Consider the following 21,069-nt stretch of genomic DNA (forward strand, 5'->3'; position numbering starts at 1 on the left):
ACTCAGGGCGGAAACGCTCCGTGATTGGCTCGGAGGAACCCAGGGCGGAGGTGCCGTGCAGGGCTTGCCGGCACTGTGGGCGGCAGCGGCCGGGTCGGGGCGCTGAGGCGCGCTGCCGCAACGAAGTTGGTGGTCGGTGCCGCCCCGGGCACGGAGTAGCGTGCACCCCGGGCACACGGCGCTTGCCAGCTTTACGGGAGCAGGTTATGTAGCGGGGCTACATAACACATAACAGCTTCAGCTGTCGGGGGAGGGGAAGGCGACGGGGTCTGGCCGCGATGCCGGGGCAGCGGGAACCTCTCCGGCTGCCGAGCTTCAACCTGCCGCACAGCTCAGCTCAGCGCCGCGCAGCCGTTTCCTCGCTGCCTCAGTCCCCCCCCTCCGGGAAAGGCGAGAGAATCGGGGGTGGGGTGGGGTGGGGTGGGTAAAGCGTGCGGGTTGAGATAAAGACAGTTTAATAGGACAGCAAATTAAGAGAAAGTAACGACACCAACGTGTACGCACACGCAAAGCTACCGCCGCACGCTGCAAGTGCTCACCGCACGCGTGTCCGGTTGCCCGGCCGGTTCCTGAGCAGCAGCCGCCCCCCGGCCGTCCTTCCCGGTTCCGGACACCCCTTCGCGGCCAGCTCGGGTCGCCGTCCCGGTCGCGCCTCCTCCCGGCTCCCGGAGCAGACAAAGCGTCTCCCCTCCGGCTCGAGCGCGCTCAGGGCTCGCAGCCCCTCCTCGTGCGGCGGCTCCGCTCCCCCGGTCGCCGCGCCGGGCCGAGCCCCGCGGCCCCGTGCCTCGCTCCGGAGGCGTCCGCAGGCGCTGAACGGAGGGTCGGAGGACCCCCGCCGGCGGCAGCCTTCTGCCGGGCCTTCCTTGCCGGCGAGAGCCCCCCGGCCGGCCGCGCGCAGGTCCCGCGGCGCTGCTCGGTGCCGCCGGGGCGGGCGGCCCGGGGCCCCGGCCAATGAGGCGGCAGGCGGCGGCGCGGCTCCGGGGAGATGGGCGGGGCATGCAAATAACGCCGGAGGGGAGGGGAGGGAGGGCGGGCGAAGGGGCGGGGCGAACGCTCGGAGGAGGCCGAGCTGCGCCAATCAGCGCGGAGCGGAGGTCGGGCGCAGGGGCTCGGTGGGCGGGGCACGCGGGCGGTGAGCCGCGGGGAGGGAGAGGCGGTGCCGGGGGCGGGGCATGCAAATTTAGCGCGGGGCCGAGCGAATCGGGCGCGCGGGGGCCCGAAGGGGCCGCTGGGAGGCCCCGGCGACGCGGCGGCGGGGCGCTCGGGGGTCGCGGCTGCGACCGGAGCGCCCGAGAGTGGGCGAGGGCGGCGGGTTGAGCCCCGGGAGGGCGGGGACGAGCGGTGGAGCAGCGGCCGTGAGGTACGGGTGGTGGGCGCGGGATCGGGTGTCGTGGGGGGAGAGAGCGGCTGCCGCGGCTGGGCCTTTTGACTCAGCTGAAGTGTAGTGTGCGGTGCTTTGAGTTTGCTGTGATGTCGGCGTCGAGAGGAGTTGGGTGTGGAGCCCGGTTCCGGGGGCGGTGCGCTGTTCCCCGGGAGGGTGCTGTGGGTGTCCGAAGACAGAGCTGGCCGGTATTCGGCGGGGTGAACGCCTCCCTTCCGCGGCGGGGCGCGGGGCGGGGCAGCGCCCCGGCAGCTGCTGCCCGGCCGCCGCAGGGGGTGAGGGAGCGCCGCAGGGTTCCTGGCTCCGCGGAGGGCAGGTCGCGGCCCAGCGCGTGCGCTCGGTTCCCCCCTCGCTGCCCCTTCCGCGGGGCGGAACGGCTCTCTGCTCGCTTGCGCTCCTGGCAGCGCATGCCGTCCCTTTGCGCTGGGTAAGCGGCCGTCTCCGGCGTCCGGGGCAGCAGGTCACGCACTGCGGGCGGGGGGGGGGGGGGGGGGGGGGGGCAGCACGTTTCTGAAGGGCTGCTTTTGAGAGGGGGAGTTAGGAGAATCTTACGGAGTAGAGAGAGAGCGCCGACAGCATTAAACTAGTGGATGCTGCTTAGCGTCTTTGCTAACTCTTGCGCATTGTGCAAATCAATCAAAGCAAGAAGCTTTGGGCCCCTTTCCAAGGTTAGTCTCTCGATAAGAGTGTGAGCCTGTCTTAAGAGACTGGCAGAAACCGGTCCTGCGGATGGACAAGAGCCGAGGAGCGACTGAGTCCGCGCAAAGACAAGAGGTCAACTAGCGGTGACGAGGAAGAGTCATCAACCTTCATCCCCCCGAGGAACCCCACCAGGAGACACTGTGCAAGCAAAGATGGGAGGAGTTGATGGAAATAACTCCTTGGAACCGATTTTAACGCGAAGCGGGGACAGGTTATGAATAGGTATAGGCGTACCGTGAAACTTTATGCGTACGTAACCCTGTGCTGCATACAACCACGGCAAATTGCTGCGTCGGGTGCGCACGACTTTGGTGGGACTACCCCCCGTGCTGCCCAGTGCTGAATAAACATACCTACTTTACGATCTTATTGATTGTGGACTCCGTTTGCCACAAGTCAGTTTGGCGAGCCAGCCAGGAGACGCTCTGCTCGGCTGCGGGATCGACTGCGGAGCGGATGCCCCTAGGTGCACCCCGAGTATTTTCCTCGGAGGAGCCTCCGCTCTCAGCCGCTCACCGCGGGAGCAGGCCAAGACCTCCTGACGCCGCAGACAAACGGTGCGTTTTACAGTACGGGAAGGGCCTGTAAGTCGTACGTGTGGCCGGGGCGGCCGGTAAATCGCGCAGAGACGTCTGGCGTGCAGCATAGTCCCCGTATGGGAGGAGGGTACCCTACAGGCTGACCGACCGAGCGGCCGCTGGCGATCTTGGGAGTAGATCGAGCAAATCCGAGGTTACCGCTGCATCCCAGTTTTGGGAGCCGGGACAGACCCGCTAATGACTGTATAAGAAGCAGGAGAAGGGTAAGCGGGCCTCTCAAAATTGTGACAAGGTTACCTGGGTAACATTTGCAGCTGCTGGAGGGATATTAATTGGAGCGGCAACAATTGTATGTCTTATTTGTAGGTGTCTGGGTGTGTCGTGTTGAAAGCATTTGTGTAAGCGTATGCGTTTGAGACAAAGTATTGTCGTGAAGCGAGCTACAAACAAGTCTGGTTGTTGTTTTAAGTGATATATTCCTGTGGGATGAACGAGAAGTGCGGGGGGGCCTCTTTGCGTGATTGCGCCGCGTGAGTGAGACGCAGCATCGCCGCGAGGCGAGCGCGGAGTTCCGATCCGCGGTTCCGTATTCTCCGCGAGGGGAACGGCCGGAGACGAACGAAGCGCACGACAGACCGAAAGGAAGCGCTGCTTTATCCCAGCGTTGACTGGTGGTGCCCAATGTACGGGCCCGCTGGTGTAGCTTGTAATCCTCTTAAATGTTTCGAGTGTGACAAGGAGAAAGGCGGGAGCATTATCTAAGGAACAGTTGAGAAGTTTGGGTATGTTCGCTGTGGTGTTTGGTCGGTTTCCCAAGTACTGGGGGGGGAGCGGGGCTGACTGATTATCAAAGCGGTAGAACGGAGAGTCACTTCTTTGGCGGTTCGGGCTTGAGCCCTGGGAATTTGGTAAGAAGGGGGAGAGCGAATTTATTTAGGCCTCAGTACCTTTTTAAACCCCCATACTGATGGATACGTAGGAGCGATTCCTTGTTTTGCGTGGGCTTACTAACAAAGTGCATGAGAAAAATTGGCATTCAGCTTGAAATTTGGTCCTGTTGAAATGTAAACTTTGTGGAAACGGTGGTATTGTTTGTCTAGAAGACGGAGGGCCGAGTGCTTCAGGTGTTTTCCCGAAGTCCTGTGGATTTACGATTGGAACGGGGCGCTTTAATAATCTGAAATAGTAAAGTTTGTATGTGGAAAGGAGAGTTTAATCCCAGAGAACCGGGACATTTGGGAAGAAGATTAGGAAAAGATAGTAAAAACCTGTCACAGGGCCCCAGTAAAAAAATAAAAATAAAAATAAAAAAAAACCCTAAAAACTAAAAACCTGTCACTGGACCCCCAATCACTGGAGCCCCAGGTGTGGCTAATGAGGGTGGTGAGCCCAGCAGCCCCTCCTCATAGAAGGGCTGCACCTGGGTGCGGATGGCAACTGCAGGGCTGGTGGAGGAGGAAGACGATGAGGAGGCTGCAGTTGCAGTTTGTCTGCCTTGCGGCCCCTTTGCTGCCTGGGGGCAGCCAAGCTGGGTCCAGAAGGGTCTTAGAGAAACCTTAGAGCGTGGTGAGGTTACTGAGCGTTGCTGGGGCTACGGCAAGGAAGAAGGTGAGTGCAAGCAGGAGTCCCCAGGATCGTGGAAGTCCTGGGCAGCAGGGCTGCCTGTGTGCTGAGGCTGGGAGCGGGAGGACTCGCCGAAAGTTGGGGTGGGTGTGTGCGCGCACGTGCAGGCACGGTGATCCCTGTATGCAAGGAAAGCCCTGCGTGTCTGTGCACGTGCTGTCATTCTTCGTTAATCTGAGCGACTCGTACTGTAATGCCGTTGACATATAGCGACTGCAGATGACATACAGTGTTACATGGCAACTAACATTGTACAACTCAAAGGACTGCCTATGCTCACCCCAGACACCCTTGAGGGTTTTCAGACTGCCCCATACTTCTGCATCACCCGCCAAGTGCACCCAGGTCCTTGAGCAAAAGCAATCCCACGGATGGCTTTGCCTTTGCCTGAGGCAGGAATAAGTCAGACTGTCTTCCCCAGTATGTTTTGTTTTTTGTTTGTTTGTTTGGTTGCTTTTTTTAAATGCGCTGCAAGGACTTTATCCCTTTCTATGTGTGTAGGAGTTTTGATTGGGCAGGGCTAGCTCGATTGGCAGACTAACCAGGTGGCTGTTGCTGCATGTGCATCTGTGGTGGTTTTACCTTGCTAGGCAGCTGAACTCCACCACAATTGCTCTTTCACTCCCCCTCCTCAGAAGAGGAGGGGAAGAAGAAACGGAAAGAAACAACTCATGGGTTGAGATAAGGATAATTTAATTAAAAGGAAAAATAATTATTAAGGGAAAATTGTTATTAAATAATTTAACTAAAGGGAAAGGGGGGAAAAAAAAACACACAAAGGCTGTGTGGAAGTGCAGAGGAAAGAAATCACTCTCCACTTCCCACCAATGGGCGATGCTTGACCACGGCCTTGAAGCAGGGCCTCAACGCATGTACCCATTGTTCGGGAGGACAGATGTTTTCACAGTGAGAGCCCACCCCTCCCCTCTTCTTCCTTTTTCCACCTTCTATTGCTGAGTGTGGCATCATATGGTACGGAACATCCCTTCGGCTGCTTTACGTCAGCTGCCCTGCTGATGTTCCTTCCTCCCCTCTTGCCCACCCCCAGCCTGCTGGTGCTGGCTCGGGGGGGGCTTGAGGGAGTCCTGATGCTGTGCCAGCATTGCTCAGCAGTAGACACGACACCGCTGTGACACCGGTGCTGTTCTAGCTACACGTGCAGAGCACGGCACTGTGTGGGCTGCCCCAGGGAAAGTTAACTCCATCCCAGCCAGACCCAGTACAGCATCCCAATGTTTGAATGTCTCAGCACCCATTGCTTTCAGCATATTCTTTATCAGTCTGCTGTATTGCGTTTTTTTGTTTCTTTGTTTGTTTTCCTGGATGCTGGTGCGGGAGAAGGGACGTGGTATACCCATTCAATGCCATGCTGTTTGGCCCAGATGTTTACGAGGTCATTGTGGAAACGAGTGCCACTGTCTGATTCAATTATTTCTGGCGTGCCGTGTTGCCATGAGACCGTGAGAAAAAGTTGCATTTTTGCAGTAGAATGCGTTTTTGCGGTGGAAAATTCCACTAACCTTGCACATCCAAAAGTGATTGTGCAGGCATGACAGCAGCACAGCAGTGGAGAGGACGTTAAACAGATAAGGGGAAGGTCCCACTGTCCCCAGATAAGGAGGATAGGTAAGAAAAACAGGACGAGCAGTGCAAAATCAGTAAAAGCAAGAGATCGTGGGCCCTGTGGTCACAAGACAAGATGGGGGGTAGAAATTAACAGTTGGTCAAGTAAAATTGGATATACATGGTATAGCAACAAGTGTTGAGTAGCTTGTGAACCTGTAGTACTCAACCAGTGAGGAAACGGGAGGAATCAAGCGTTGGGTAAGAGGGAATATAAGGTTACGATAGACTTTTGCTGGTTGCTCCCGCTCGCAGGACCCCCGCTGCAGCAATCGTGAATAAAACAGCTTCACAGAAGACCCTGTCTGAGCAAGTTACTGAGGTTTTTCTCGCAAGACTTGCTTTTCAAAGCCCAGGATGGTGTTCCGGGTGGAAAGCTATGTTTCCGGCCCTGCGGTGGCTGCTTCCAGCACCCCGAGCACACGGCGCTTGCCAGCTTTACGGGAGCAGGTTATGTAGCGGGGCGGCCCTTCGGCTGTCGGGGGAGGGGAAGGCGACGGGGTCTGGCCGCGATGCCGGGGCAGCGGGAGCCTCTCCGGCTGCCGAGCTTCAACCTGCCGCACAGCTCAGCGCCGCGCAGCCGTTTCCTCGCTGCCTCAGTCCCCCCCCTCCGGGAAAGGCGAGAGAATCGGGGGTGGGGTGGGGTGGGGTGGGGTGGGGTGGGTAAAGCGTGCGGGTTGAGATAAAGACAGTTTAATAGGACAGCAAATTAAGAGAAAGTAACGACACTAACGTGTACGCACACGCAAAGCTACCGCCGCACGCTGCAATTGCTCACCGCACGCGTGTCCGGTTGCCCGGCCGGTTCCTGAGCAGCAGCCGCCCCCCGGCCGTCCTTCCCGGTTCCGGACACCCCTTCGCGGCCAGCTCGGGTCGCCATCCCGGTCGCGCCTCCTCCCGGCTCCCGGAGCAGACAAAGCGTCTCCCCTCCGGCTCGAGCGCGCTCAGGGCTCGCAGCCCCTCCTCGTGCGGCGGCTCCGCTCCCCCGGTCGCCGCGCCGGGCCGAGCCCCGCAGCCCCGTGCCTCGCTCCGGAGGCGTCCGCAGGCGCTGAACGGAGGGTCGGAGGACCCCCGCCGGCGGCAGCCTTCTGCCGGGCCTTCCTTGCCGGCGAGAGCCCCCCGGCCTGGCCTGGCCCGGCCCGGCCGGCCGCGCGCAGGTCCCGCGGCGCTGCTCGGTGCCGCCGGGGCGGGCGGCTCGGGGCCCCGGCCAATGAGGCGGCGGGCGGCGGCGCGGCTCCGGGGAGATGGGCGGGGCATGCAAATCACGCCGGAGGGGAGGGGAGGGAGGGCGGGCGAAGGGGCGGGGCGACCGCTCAGAGGAGGCCGAGCTGCGCCAATCAGCGCGGAGCGGAGGTCGGGCGCAGGGGCTCGGTGGGCGGGGCACGCGGGCGGCGAGCCGCGGGGAGGGAGAGGCGGTGCCGGGGGCGGGGCATGCAAATTTAGCGCGGGGCCGAGCGAATCGGGCGCGCGGGGGCCCGAAGGGGCCGCTGGGAGGCCCCGGCGACGCGGCGGCGGGGCGCTCGGGGATCACGGCTGCGACCGGAGCGCCCGAGAGTGGGCGAGGGCGGCGGGTTGAGCCCCGGGAGGGCGGGGACGAGCGGTGGAGCAGCGGCCGTGAGGTACGGGTGGTGGGCGCGGGAGGGGGTGTGTGTGTGGGAGGATGTGCAGTGGTTTGCGGCCCTTTAATGCCCAGCACTAGTGGTTTGGAGGGTGGGGCTGTAAGTGGAGCGTTGCAGGGGCTTCCCGCCTCTGCCAGTGAATTGGCGGAGTAATTAGGAACCGGCTGTTGCTTCGCGGGATGTTCAGAATTTTGGTCTGGTAAATGGAAAAGGATCCTGGGGTGCGTATCTGCATCATTGATCGTAGCAGCAGGAGTTTTGACGACCCTTGGTTGTTGCATTATCCCCTGTGTAAAAGGACTAGTACAGCGGTTCACTGAAACTGCGCTATTGAAACAAATGACCGTGGAGCCACCACCTTACTCACATAAGGTGATGATATTAGAGGGGATGGAAAGCAAAGAAGGTGAAGAAGAGGAAGAGATCTACCAAATTACACCGCAGAGAAAAGTTTTGCAAAAATCAACAATTTATAAAGAAGAAAAGGGGGGAATTGTGGGAATAAAAATGTTGTTTTTGCAGAGTTACGTTGTTTAGAGGGAAGGAATGCAGTGTTGAGGCTCGCAGTGATAAGAAAGCTTAATGGACAACCTTGTAAAATGCAGACAACCGGACTCCTCAGAGCAGCTAGATGAAAATCATGGTGTCAAGTCAGATCAGTGAAGAAACATTACCACTTCAAACAGTAAAAAAGTCAAAAGAGATTTGAAATTGAACAGGCCGGCAACTGAAGGCCACGTAGTGTCTGTGAAGCGTCGGATAGGTTGTGAACCCGGAATACCCAGTCAATGGGGAAACAGGGGAGGGTCCCGGTCGTCGAGAAAGAAAGTACATAAACCGTACTGTGTGACTAGTAGGCGCGCTCCTGCTTGTGGGACGCGTGCCATTGCGATCGCGAATAAATTACTGCTTCACTGAGACCCTCGCCTGAGCCTAAGCTACTGGCTACGGAGTGCTTCTCACACTCCCTGCGCGTAATCCTGGCTACAATATACCGCGTTATCGAAGGTGCCTTTTAAACAACATTGATAGAAACTCAGGGGGCGATAGTACTGACCCTGGGTGTGGAACTATCCACGCAGGGAATAATCCACACTGCACCAAATATGGTAGCCACAGGAACGCCAATATACATAGCGCACGCCAGATGCAACGTGAGAATCCTGCAACTGGATGGCCTGTCCCAAATGGCGAGAGGTGGTACTGGCTACGTGGCAATAAAGCCAGGAAGGTGTTGCCCCTGGGATGGAAGGGAGCTTGCACCCTGGAGGCAATAATTCCAAACGTAACTATTATTGAAGACCCACAAAGCCAAAGGCCCCTTGAGACCACACGCAGGATTAAGCGGACTCCAGACAATTCTCTAGTAAAATTCTCTAGTATTTCACAGCTTTGCAAGGTGGTTTTTACCTTGGTTAGGGGTGGGTGAATTAGAAAAAGCTATTGTAAATATCTCCGCTATAACTGAAGAACTAGAAAATAAGTTTGATAAGTTTGCAAAAATAGGACTGTAGAATCGAATAGTATTCGATTCATTAATAACCTCATAAGGAGGAGCGTGCACTGTAATTAATGCTAGTTGCTGTATAGATGTAGATCAAATGGGACGGATTTGACTGATATTTGGGGGGAAAAAAGTATACTGGGGGGGCGTGGGGGGGAAAGATCCTACATAGAGTAGCTCAAGATGACAGTTCCTGGGCATTTAGAAACATTTGGGAGAAACTAACTTCGTGGTTACCTGAACAGAATTGGCTCAAACCACTATTTGTTGGTATTGTAAAAATAATGGCTTTGTACGCCTACCATCCCCCGTGACATCCGAAGAAGACTATTGCGCCTTAACGTTGGAGAAACTCAAGAGCGCGGTACGTGAAGAGGTGCAAAAACAACAGTAGGAGTAAGGAAAGGAGAGGAGGGAACTGTGAGAAACTAAGTTGTGTTTTTGCAGTAGAGAACTAATTTTCTGTGTTCCGAGGTAGTTGTGCAGTCATAATAAGGAGAAACGCTACGTGGGTAAGCGGACAGTAGGCGGCCTCACTGTTCCGAAATAAGGCAGAAGCTTGAGGAAAAACAGGTTGAGCAGGCTGGGAACGGTAAAACAAAGATCACAGGTTCCTGAAACAGAAGAAAGGGAAAAAAAAAAAAAGGAAATAAGAAGGGAGCAATTAAAGGGTTGAAAAAGAAGTAAAATTGTACATACATGGTATAGAGGAGCGTCGAGTAGCTTGTGAACCTGCAGTACTCGGCCAATGAGGACACAGGGGAGGGGATCAGGCGTCGGGGAATAGGGAATAAAAGTTGATGCTGTGCTTACTGCAATGCGCTCCTGATCGGCAGGACGCCCGCCACTGCAACCGCGAATAAAATAGCCTCAGAGAAGATCGTGTGTCAAGAAAATTATTTGAGACGTTTCTCGCAGATATACTTGACGAGGGAGGACCAAGAACACCCGCGCCTTCTTTAAAATAAATAAAAAAATAAATAAAAAAAGGCATCACAGGGGCAGCCTCAGGGTCGCTTTCCCACAGGGAAGCGGCGCCGTGATTGGCTGGACCGTGAGGGCGGAAGTGGCGTCACGGCTAGCCTTAACTCAGGGCGGAAACGCTCCGTGATTGGCTCGGAGGAACGCAGGGCGGAGGTGCCGTGCAGGGCTTGCCGGCACTATGGGCAGAAGCTGTCGGGCCGGGCCGCGCTGGGCTCAGCTCGGGCCGGGCCGCCGAGGCGCGGTGCCGCAACGAGGTTGGTGGTCGGTGCCGGGCCGGGCCGGGAGGGGACGAGGCGGCGGGCGGTTGGGGCGCCACGCGGTCGGCAGCTTCTGCGGAAACGGCCCTTGTGCGGGGCGGGGGCGGCGCCGCGCCGGAGCGGAGCGGACCGGGCGTGCGGCGGCGTCTGCACTGCGCGGGGCTTCGGAGGGCTGGGGGGGAAGGGGGCGAAGCGGCGGGGGGGGGGCGGTTGCGTGCGCTTGGCCGACTCCCCTCTGGGGCGGATGGACTGCTCCGTCCCGCGGCATGCTGGGAGCTGTAGTTCTGTGGCGCGCGGCCGGTCTTTCCCCGAGCCGGGGCCGGGGCCGGGGCCGGGCCGTGCGCGCCGGGAGGCGCAGGTTGCCGCTGGCTGCGAGCGCGGCTGCAGGCGGTGAGGCGAGCGAGAGCCTTCGGGGGCGCTTCCCCGGAGCGTCGGGCCGGGAGGGGTGGGGGCTGCGGCGGCCGGGCGCGGGTCCTCGCTGCGCTCGATCGTCGGGCTGCGCCTCGGAGGTTTTCCTCCCCCCGCGTGCTGACGGCCGGCTCTCTCCTTTCCCTGCGGCTCACCAGGGCAGAAGCAGCTCCCCGCCGCTGGGACCCCCGCGGGGTTTGTCGCCGAGCGAAGGTGGCGCGGCAGCTGAAGGGAGGAAAGCTGCAGCTGGCGTGCTGCAGTCGCAGGTTTCCCAGGAGAAAGAGCAGCCCGTCTGTCCCAGCTGTCCGGGTAAGTCGCAGCGACCTCCGGGTGAAATCCAGGTGTGCTTTAGTAATTTTCCTGCACCTCAGGCTCAAAGGCCTGATTGAATTTGCATAACTGTGAACGGATGAACAGATTGGAGGATTTTTTTTTTTTTTGGAAGGAGGCAGTCCCTAAACCGATGCAGTCTAACTGCATCTAAGATGTAGGTTGTTACTTCCATAAGCTATAAAGGAACTTTACATGTTTTTTAAATGGAGTCTCATGTGCGTGCGTTTGGCTTGTCCTGATGGCTGGTGTAGGTGATTGCTCACATGACCAAAAACTCCTTGTGCTGATGTTGGATCTGCCCGTTGGTAAAGGACCGCATGTTCAGCTTTTTTTCCTTACCGTGTCGTAGTTATTTTATTATTTTTTTTCTGAAAGAAAGGGCGGATTTTTCATTAGTTTCTCTGTGAGCATATCGAACCAGATTGCAGTAAATACACATAAGCGAGTAGGCTGCAGCGCGTACTGGTCAGTATCAGAGTACTACTCTGCTAGCAGAGGAGAGCCAGATGAAGATGTTCAGGGTAAGGGCTTGTTCTGCCTCAAGTTGAATGGAAAGATGCTGAAGTTGAGCATCCCGGGGAATGTTTGTAGGACTATTTTTAGACGACGAAAGTTCAAATGGCTGTCGATGAAGGGGATTTTGTTGGCTCTTTTAGACAGCTATTCCTACCGAAGATCCCATCGGTTACAAAAGGTGGTAACCTTGCAGTTTCTACGGTCTGTAGCAAAATAAACTGGCAGATGAATAAATGAGCAGGCACAAATACATGTGACTCTATAGCCATGTTGTGGTTTAACGTAGCTGGCAGCTAAGCACCACATAGCCGTTGGCTTGTCCTCCCCTCTCCCTCTCTGGGATGGGGGAGAGAAATGGGAAAGTGAAGCCTGTGGGTTGAGATAAAGGCAGCTTATAAAAACAGGAAAATAATAATAATAATGATAATAGTACTACTAATAATAATGTGCACAAACAAGTGATGCGCAATGCAATTGCTCACCACCTGCTGACCGATGCCCAGCCTATCCGCAAGCAGCTGGTCCCCCCAGTCCTGCTAGCCACCCCTATATATTGTTTAGCATGATGCCAGATGGTATGGAATACCCCTTTGGCCAGTTTGGGTCAGCTGCCCTGGGTCTATCCCCTCCCAGCTCCTGCTGCATCCCCAGCCTGCCCACTGGCAGGACAGAAAGAGAAGCTGGAAAGTCCTTGGCCTGGTGTAAACACTGCTCTGCAACAATTAAAACATCAGCATGTTATCAACACTTTTCTCAGCCTAATCCAAAACATAGCACCCTACCAGCTACTAGGAGGAAAATTAACTCTATATTAGCTGAAACCAGGACAAGCTGAGGTTAAATAACCTGCAGTTTCTTCTGTTTTATCTTTCAAAGAATGTTCTTGCTGAGCGCCTGAGCTTTTTGCTCACCTTACCGAGGAAAGGAATGGCTGTGCTTCTTCCCCCCTCATCCCTATTTTTTTTCCTCTTCTCCCTCGATGACAGGGACTTGAAATGTTTTTCTCAGATGTCCATGTGAAAGTTTTAAAGAATGCTAATGGTGAACACTGACAGAATTGGGTGACTTTTTAAAGGTGGAGGGTAAAGAACGTGGAAATTCCTAGTACGTTAATGTTACTTTGTTAACAAAACTGATGTAATAGCCACTTGCTGTTTCTGTTTTTTTGGTTTGGCTTGGTTTTCCTTTCAGTAGTCTCCCGAAAGGCTTTTGTTGACAAAACTTTGGTCTGCTTCAGCTTTAAGAATTACCCTAGAAATAATGAACAAGTGCTTGCAGGGCTTTCCAGAATGCTAATTGTAGTCAGTCAAGAATGACTTGGGAGGCAATTCCTTTCACGTAATCGTAGAGTGGTTTGGGTTGGAAGGGACGCTTAAAGATAATCTAGTCCATCCCCCCTGCCTCGATCAGTGGCGTCTTGCACTAGGTCAGGTTGCTCAAAGCCCCATCCAGCCCAGCTTTGAGTACCTCCAGTAATGAGGCCTCTACAACTTCTCTGGGCAGCCTGTTTCAGTGTCTTACTACCCTCATTGAGAAGAACTTCTTCCTTTTGTTCAATCTAAATCTATCTTCCTTCAGTTTAAAACTTGTCTTGCCTTGTCGCTACAGGCCCTGGTAACAAGTCCTTGCCTGTCTCTTTTGTAAGTCCACTATACGTGTTTAAAGGTAGTAATGAGGTCTCCCCAGAGCCTTCTCTTCTCCGGGCCGAAGTGTGACACAGCCCTTCTCCTGGTGCTGGCTTGCAGGTCAGTGCCGAGCTACTGGAAGGAGGTTTTTATGTACTTTGCTACTTCCTTCAAAGGGAAGTTGAAGTACAGACAAGCTGACTGAGAACACTCCAAAGTGGTAGACGCGAGACGTTTTGTAGGACGCCAGCTCTTTTCCTCTGTGAGCGGAAGGAAAGCTTGTTCGGACACAGGTATCTATCACAGAGTGATGCAGCTCTCGTTACCACTTCTGCTGACTCCTGAAGTGTTCCTATGCGCTGGTCTGATATCCCTGCCCATCTGTGGCAGAAGAGTTTGTCCCTCAGATTGCAGAAGCAGCATTGTGGAATTTAGGTTTTGGAATGTATTGAGATTGTACTCCTGAAATCTGATCTATTTCAAGATACTACCTATCCTTTCAAACCTTGCTTCTCTGAAATCCAAGTCGTTGTCATTACCCCAGAAATACCGAAGGGAGAAATGCTCCATTGAGCAAATTATCAGAAAGACAGAATCAATTTAGGCAAGCCTCTCTCCCGTGGAATTTGTGGATTCCTTAAACTGGCCTGGCAGGAGTATTTGAAGTAAATACTATCCAAGAAAAAATTATTCTCACGTGTCCCCTCAAGACTAGGAGATGGTTACCCAGCAAAATGCTTGCTCGAGGCACGGGCTCAACAGCTGATTAAGTAATTGGAGTGTGTGGGATAAAATACTGCAGACAGCACAGTCCACGCATTTGGTTGTTTAATGCCACTGAGATATGCTTTTATAGCAGAAATGTGTCAGAATTAACAGTAATACAAGGAAACGATGCAAACCTGGAGGTAGGCAGTGAGCTTTGTGAGCAGGGAGTGCTGGTGTGGCCCTGTTCCTCTGACTACACCTGTGCGAATCAAGTAGGGGAAGTGAGTATGGATGTGGTATTTCAGCCCTTTCAGGGAGCTGAACGTCACCTGAAAAGATGACGACATCCCTGCCCAGGAGGACCTGCCCACCACAGTCTGTAGCATTGTGTGCATTTGTAGATTGCTGGGCCTGAGAGTAGGGGACTATGGGATGTTGGGGCTGGGATTTGATTTGGGGATTCCCCCCAGCCCCACAAGCTTAGCTTTTAAGTTAAAGCTTGGAAATAAAAGAGGGAGTGAGGGAAGAAAAAAGCAAAGCCTTACAGAGCCTCAGCTCCATTGAGGAACGAATAACAGTCTGTCTGCTTCTGGAAGAACTTCCCACTGCTGAGGATAGATGGGGTGGACCCCAAAAACTAGATGGGATTCTGTGTGAGCTGGTAATACTGCCAGCAGGACTCCATAGCTGACGAGAGACATTATTTATTTTGATGTCCGTCACAATGAAAAATGCTTGTTTCATCCAACCTGGGGAAGTAGTATCAAACTCACAGACAGAAACAATATTAGTAAGACTCTATTATACAGTCATTGTGAAAGTTTAGCATAGCGAAGAAACTGTGTGTATAAGGTGAAAAATGGAGTCATACCTCTGAGAAGTCCCAGTTTGTGGTCTTTAATCTTTTTTCTTGTTTTTTTTTGGGGGGGGGAGGGGAGGGAAGGGGGGTAATGAGGGAGAGAGACGAACATTACCCAAAAAGGTGACAAAATCCGTGCCTAAAAAGCTCACCTGCTACAGCTTTTATAAATGATCTTTGCACTGCAAGTTTCAGTTTTCATGAAGCCAAATTGACATAAATCTGAAAATTTCCATGGGTTTAAAAGAACGCTTACTGAAATATTCTTGTCATTCACAGTAATAATGGAGTGAGTGAACTTGTTCCGCATAGTGACCTTACTTTATTGTTTTTGTATTCCAGCAAACCTGTGCAATCCCAGGAGTGTAAGTACAGTCTTGTGTAGCATTGTCATTCTGCCCCACCACTCTGATATCTAACAAGGTAATACTTTCTGGATGTTGTCTACAAATTCTTTCCTTTCTTATGTAAGAGGTAGATGCATGTATTGCCTAGTTTGTCATAGATTGTTGCTGAAGTACTGTTTTATTTGTATTTGTGAAGACAGCAGAATCAAAGATAGCAGCTCGGCGACTTCCACCGAGATGGTCATTAAGATAAAACAGTGAAGTTTCTAGCATATATTAAAAAGCCTGGAGGAGTTAGCATAGCTTGCAGGAAATTGTGCTGGAAAGAGATGATATTTGACAGCAAACATGAAAATGTTGTCTTTTTACCAAGAATGATGAGAACTGCTGCGTCCGCCCTGTGTTTGGATGGGTAAGTGGGGTGAGTGAGTTAAGAGGAGCTGAGCGTGGAGTTTGTGGCGGAATTGAGAAACGAATGAGATAATTTAACCTCTTTTCCGTGCATGTCTTTTTTTTTAAATCCCATACTTTTGTTATTATCAAGAATTTTTAATGTAACTCTCTATTTTAACTAGTTTGGTTTTGTGGATAGCAGCTAACTATAGAAAGAACTAAGATCCTGAAATGTCCTTGGAGCCGCTAACTCTACTTCTTTATCTCTTCCCTAAGAAGACGTCCTGGATTTAAAGACGGTGTGTATTAAATGAAGTATGAGAAGAAACAGCTTCTTCGGACACTGGCGCTCCTCTTCTTCAGCTCGTGCAGAAGGCTGACAGCCTGTCTCACTCTTGTCAGTGCTATCCCACCAGCTCCTGTAGGAGCTCAGCACCGCGTTTGGCCTGTTGCGATCTTCCCGCTCCCCTCATTTCTGTGCTGCAACGCCACCATGCACGAGAAGTCAGGTAGGATCTGAAGACCTTTGAAATTGCTAAAGAATCAAACCTCAGCTGTCAGTTTTAGCCCATTGTATTCCAGACGTTTGCTTTGCTGGATGATAGTTTCGTTTTTGATTTTGTAATACGTTCTTTGTAGAGGTTATTTTAAGCAGACAAGTAGGTAGCCTCCTTCTTTTGGTGGATTTGTGCAGGTTTTAGCTGAGCTTTGCACATCTGAGCGATTGCCCAGTGGCTGTTCTGGTCTTGACGCGTCCCTAAAACCTTTGTCCGCCTCGCCCCTCCTCTTTGTGTATTAAGATGCATGTTTGCGTAAAAATTATGTACACCGTGCATAAGCCCCCCAGTGGTTATGGGGCATTTTCAGCATTTCACAGATAAGACTCTGTGTTTACTTAATCACTTAGGCATAGTCCTGGCTTTCAGCGTAGGCATAGCTAATGATTGTTATTCAAGTGGTTATGAAGTTCCCAACGTTTGTTTGTTTATATATATATATATGTAGAGAGAGAGAGATACATACACATATGTATATGTATGTATATACATAAATGAAACTGAGTCTGTGGAGTAAAAGACTTGTCTGCTTGCTGTATATACTCACGTATCAGCAGACTCATACACAAGCTGATCCAAACTGGGTGCCAAGCTGTGCCTTTTTTGTCGCATGGAATATGCAATCTGTGCACCTCAGGTGTACCTTGTCTATTAACTATCTCTTACATCGTGCCACCCCATTAATATCAGTGGATGTACCCAGCACCACCTTGGGGCTACATAGAATGTGGAAATTTCTAGTATGTTAATGTTACTCTGTTAACAAAACTGACGTACTAGCTGCATGCTGTTTCTATTTTTTTGTTTTTCTTTTCAGTAGCCTCCCCAAAAGTTTTTGTGGACATGTTCTGTATCTTTTCTTGTTCTTCCAGGATTCACTTGGCAGGGAAGACAACCATGGAATCCAAGGGCTGTGGACAACCATCTACCAGACGGTTGTTGAAGATGCCTTCGGTCACGTCATTTGTCCTTTTAGCTCGCCCTTTCCTTTATCTTGAGTTGAATTTTTGTGCAGCGCTATGTTTGCAGTGGTAACACTGCTGCTGAGGTGTTTTCGATTAAAAACGATCTTAACTGTAATAGTGAATTCACTGAGTGTGGCTTTGTATAACGACTTCCACGACCATAACATTTTTCTCCTTTGTCACAGATAGGAGGAAAACTCTTTAGAGAGAGATGGAGAAGGAATTAATTATACCTCTGCCTCATCCCATGAGACCAGAAGACGTGTAGTAACTGTAAGCTGCGATTCTCAGGAGACATACTAAGCATCTCTGGTTCCTTCTCGGCCTGCCCCCCTAAGGCCTTAGGGATGAGAAATCTTAGGCTTAATGTTTTTCTCTATGAAATACTGTCGTGTTAAGGGGCGTAGCTGACTAACTGTTACGGGTCTGGTCGGATTCGGGGTACTGAACTACCAGGGTCACGGATTCACCAATAACGTAGGACACCCTCGCTCTAGTTGTGTTCAATGAGAACTGTCACAGCTAGGAACAATGCAACGAAGGGCAGTTTATTACAGCAACAGGGACACAGGTTCTTTGGAATTGCCGGCGATAAATTCACTGTCCGCAAAAGCAAGCGAGCACGCATGAAATACACGGGTACTCGTCCTGGCTATTAACGCATTAAAAGGCACAAAGGCTCTAGAGATTTCTGAGTTTCTACGGAGATGCCTGGTACAACCAAGCATTCAGATCTTACCCCACGACATCCCAGTGCGGGGGGAAGAGAGGCTCAGCCCGTCGACTGATCCCGGAAGTCAGAAAGGTATCCTTCGTGATGGTATCTTCCCTAACATCCCCTTTCACTTAAGCCAATTTACATTATCCACCAATCTGTTCTCTTTAGAGACCAGTGATAGGACCCGTGGGAATGGTGTCAACCTGCAGCAGGAGAGGTTCAGGCTAGACATCAGGAAGAGGTTCTTCACTGAGAGGGTTGTTGAGCACTGGAACAGTCTCCCCAGGGCGGTAGTCGCTTCACCAAGTCTGCCGGAGTTTAAGAAGCATTTGGACTGTGCACTTAGTCATATGGTCTGAATTTTTGGGTTGACCTGTGTGATGCCGGGAGTTGGGCTCGATGATCCTTGTGGATCCCTTCCAATTCGGGATATTCTATGACTCTGTGATTATTTTCTGTCCCTTTTAGGTGGAGCTTGAGTGACTCTAGTCAGGCATATCTTGGTTATGATTTGTAAAGTTTTCTTGCTTTCGTTTAAAGCTATAGGGGTCTGAGAAATTCAGAGCGTGTGCTCAGTGAGGGGCGGTCGCAGCTTGGAGGCATGGAGCTTTTGGGATGGAGGTGTGTTTTGGTATTATAGTGATGATATAATGAGCAAAAGTTCACTAGAGTACAACGTTCTGTCAAAACCATGACAGGTGGTTGGCTCAGGGTGTGAGAAACAAAGTTGTGTTTTTGCAGTAGAGAATTACTTTTCTGTATTCCAAGGTAATCGTGTAGTCATAATAAGGAGAAATGCTAAGTAGATAAGTGAAGGGAATGAGGACACAGACTCCAAAATAGTCGAGAAATGGAGACCCTTTATTGTTCCAATGCCAGATATTATATAGCTTTCTGAACCAGCTACATGCACTGCACGCAGCTAGCGTGCGTAGTTACAGACTTCTGATTAGTGCATTCCTTTTGATCATGCATAGCCCTCTATAGGCCCGTCCGAGCCTAGCAACTTCTTACTGGTTCCCACTTTCTCTTATTCTAGCCTGGTTACCACTCTATGCCTGTGAGTAACCTTCTTCTTAACCCTTAGTGCACCGCTGTATCAATCAGCTCCAGTTTATCACCGAATGGGTCACCTGTAGATAAGTGGACAGTAGAAGGCCTCACTGTTCCAAAATAAGGTAGAAGCTTGAGAAAAACAAGATGAGCAGTGTGAGAACAGTAAAACAAAGATCACAAAGTTCTCAAAACATAAGAAAGGAGAAATTAAAGGGTTGAAAAAACACAAAAATTGTACATACGTGGTATAGAGGAGCGTCGAGTAGCTTGTGAACCTGTAGTACTTAGCCAATGAGGAAACAGGGGAGGTGATCAGGCGTCGGGTAATAGGGAATAAAAGGTTATGATTTGTTTACTAAAATGCGTTCCTGATTGACAGGATGCCCGCCATTGCAATCACGAATAAAATAGCTTCACAGAAGATCCTGTCTGAAGAAAATTATTTGAGATTTTTCTCACAAGGATGGTAAACATGCAGCTTATCAGTCTTGGTGCGCATAAGAGCATCGGGTCACCGTCTCATCACAGAGCCTATCCGTGGTGTCTCCACTCTGCTCTACGCTCTGTACTGTTCCTTAGAGTCAGCACACCAAGTTCCCCTAGTGCAATAGCATGTAAAGTTGGAGGCCTAGGGAACACTTAGGTAGCGCAGCTACCCTCCACCCTGAAAGCTTTTTCAATGCTGCACGTTTTCTTTAAAATGTGAATATTAGTTTAATTTGCCTAGTTACTTAAGGCAATTACTCCACAAGTACCAAAAGCGATATGGAGAAGCCTACTTCCAGCATCTCTGTTGGTAATAATAGCTTCATACTTGTGTGCTTATCCTCATGCCTTTTCCTTTCAAATACTGGAAAGGCAGAGACTGTTCAACAGAGTCATCTCTGATCCAAAAACCAAAACTCTGATTTCATCCCAAACTAATGCTGTCTGATGTCAGTAAAACTGCTATTACTCTCGGTCATCCTGGCTGTCGCAATTGTGCCTCTGTTGGACTCTCTGTCCAACCCCGTTGATCACCCCTGTCCCGCTCCCTGCCCCCCCGGTGGTTCTTCTGTCCCTCTGCCCTGCTGTCTGTCTGTCCACCCAGTTCCTCTCTTGCTGCTTGTATCCCACTTGTGCCCTTTTCCTTTTTCTTCCTCCTTCTGTGCCTCACAGCCCATTTCTGCAGGAGGCAGCTGTTCCCCAGGGCATGGATGCTGAGACGGACGGATGGACCTGCTGGATGCCTGAGCCCCGCAGCCCCCCAGGGGAAGGGGAGAATGTCTGGGCAGGGAGTTCTGCCGCAGTCTCCCTCCCAGGAGTCCTGCGTAAGAGTTTAATAAAGTTTGCTTTCTGGCTTGTGCTGCCCTCTGTGTTTGTGGACACTGTAAGTGGCTGTGGCCGTGCTGCTAGGTGCAGGTTCCTGGGTGTGGAGGGGGCAGGGGCTGGGGTGTTGGCCCCGTGTTTATTGTCCATGGGGGAGCCAATGGACACAGACAAGCGACCTGGGTGTGGGGGCCACCCTGCTGGGGAGGCTGCAGGCGGGGGGGGGGGCAAGGGCAGCAATGGTGGGGGTAGGCCTGTGCTGTGTTTGCTCCCTGGGCCAGGTGTGCTGGGACTGGTCTGCGCAGAGGGAGTGATTGGCGAGCGTGACCTAGGCTGTGGCTGCTGCGGAGCAGCAGGTGAGGGAGGGCCTGGGCGTCCGTGGCAGAGGGGAGGGAAGGGTGTTGGGGCGGCTGGGTCCTGCGGGACCCGTGGCTGGGGTAGTAGGCGGCGGATCAGAAAGCACGGGTTTGACTCTGGGGCGGGGCGTCAGCTGGGTCAGGTGGCTGGGAGCGTCTTGCCCCACAGCATGCCGGGAGTTGTGGTCTTTGGGCTCCGGGCTTTTGATCGGCCACATTGGTTTCCAGAGCATGCTGCGAACTGTAGTTTCACGTTGCCGCTCAGCACGGGGCCATTTAGGATGGGCAGTTGCTTCCTCCGTGCCAGTGGAGCGGGGTGCTTTTTCTTGCCGTTCTTGTGTGGTGTTCCACGCGGCTCCCGCCGCTTCCCTGAACGAGCAGACGGCCTGGGAAGCCGTGCCTGCCGTTCTGTTTCCGCCCATGCATGGAGCAGGGTGGCGCGGCGGCGCCTGGTGTCACCTGGTGGCCGAACAGCGGGCGGTGCTGTAGGCGAAGAGGCGCTGCGGTGACGCGTCGCTCTCTGCTCCCACCTGCTGGCGAAAGGGAGGTACTGCAGACGGAGGAGATGCGCATGCGCTGTAGCAACTGCCAGGCTTCGTGCCCCGCAGCATGCCGGGAGTTGTGGTCTTTGGGTTTTGAGCTTCCTGCCGGCCATGTTGGTTTCCGTGGCATGCCGGGAAATGTAGTT

General features: G+C 52.8%; 1 long non-coding RNA gene across 7 annotated transcripts; it reads left to right on the top strand.

The window, feature by feature from the left end:
* Positions 1 to 1,789: 1,789 nt before the first annotated feature.
* Positions 1,790 to 19,138, top strand: LOC310898259. Of its 7 annotated transcripts, none has more exons than XR_014583086.1 (5): positions 1,790 to 1,808; positions 10,799 to 10,949; positions 15,024 to 15,104; positions 15,698 to 15,930; positions 16,851 to 19,138. It is a non-coding gene; the product is annotated as an uncharacterized lncRNA (long non-coding RNA). The 7 variants fall into 7 exon arrangements; XR_014583087.1 differs by lacking the exon at positions 1,790 to 1,808 and adding an exon at positions 4,216 to 4,230; XR_014583088.1 differs by lacking the exon at positions 1,790 to 1,808 and adding an exon at positions 7,374 to 7,487.
* Positions 19,139 to 21,069: the final 1,931 nt, after the last annotated feature.

This window comes from Anser anser (genome assembly GCF_964211835.1).
Source record: "Anser anser genome assembly, chromosome: 4".
NCBI lineage: Eukaryota > Metazoa > Chordata > Aves > Anseriformes > Anatidae > Anser > Anser anser.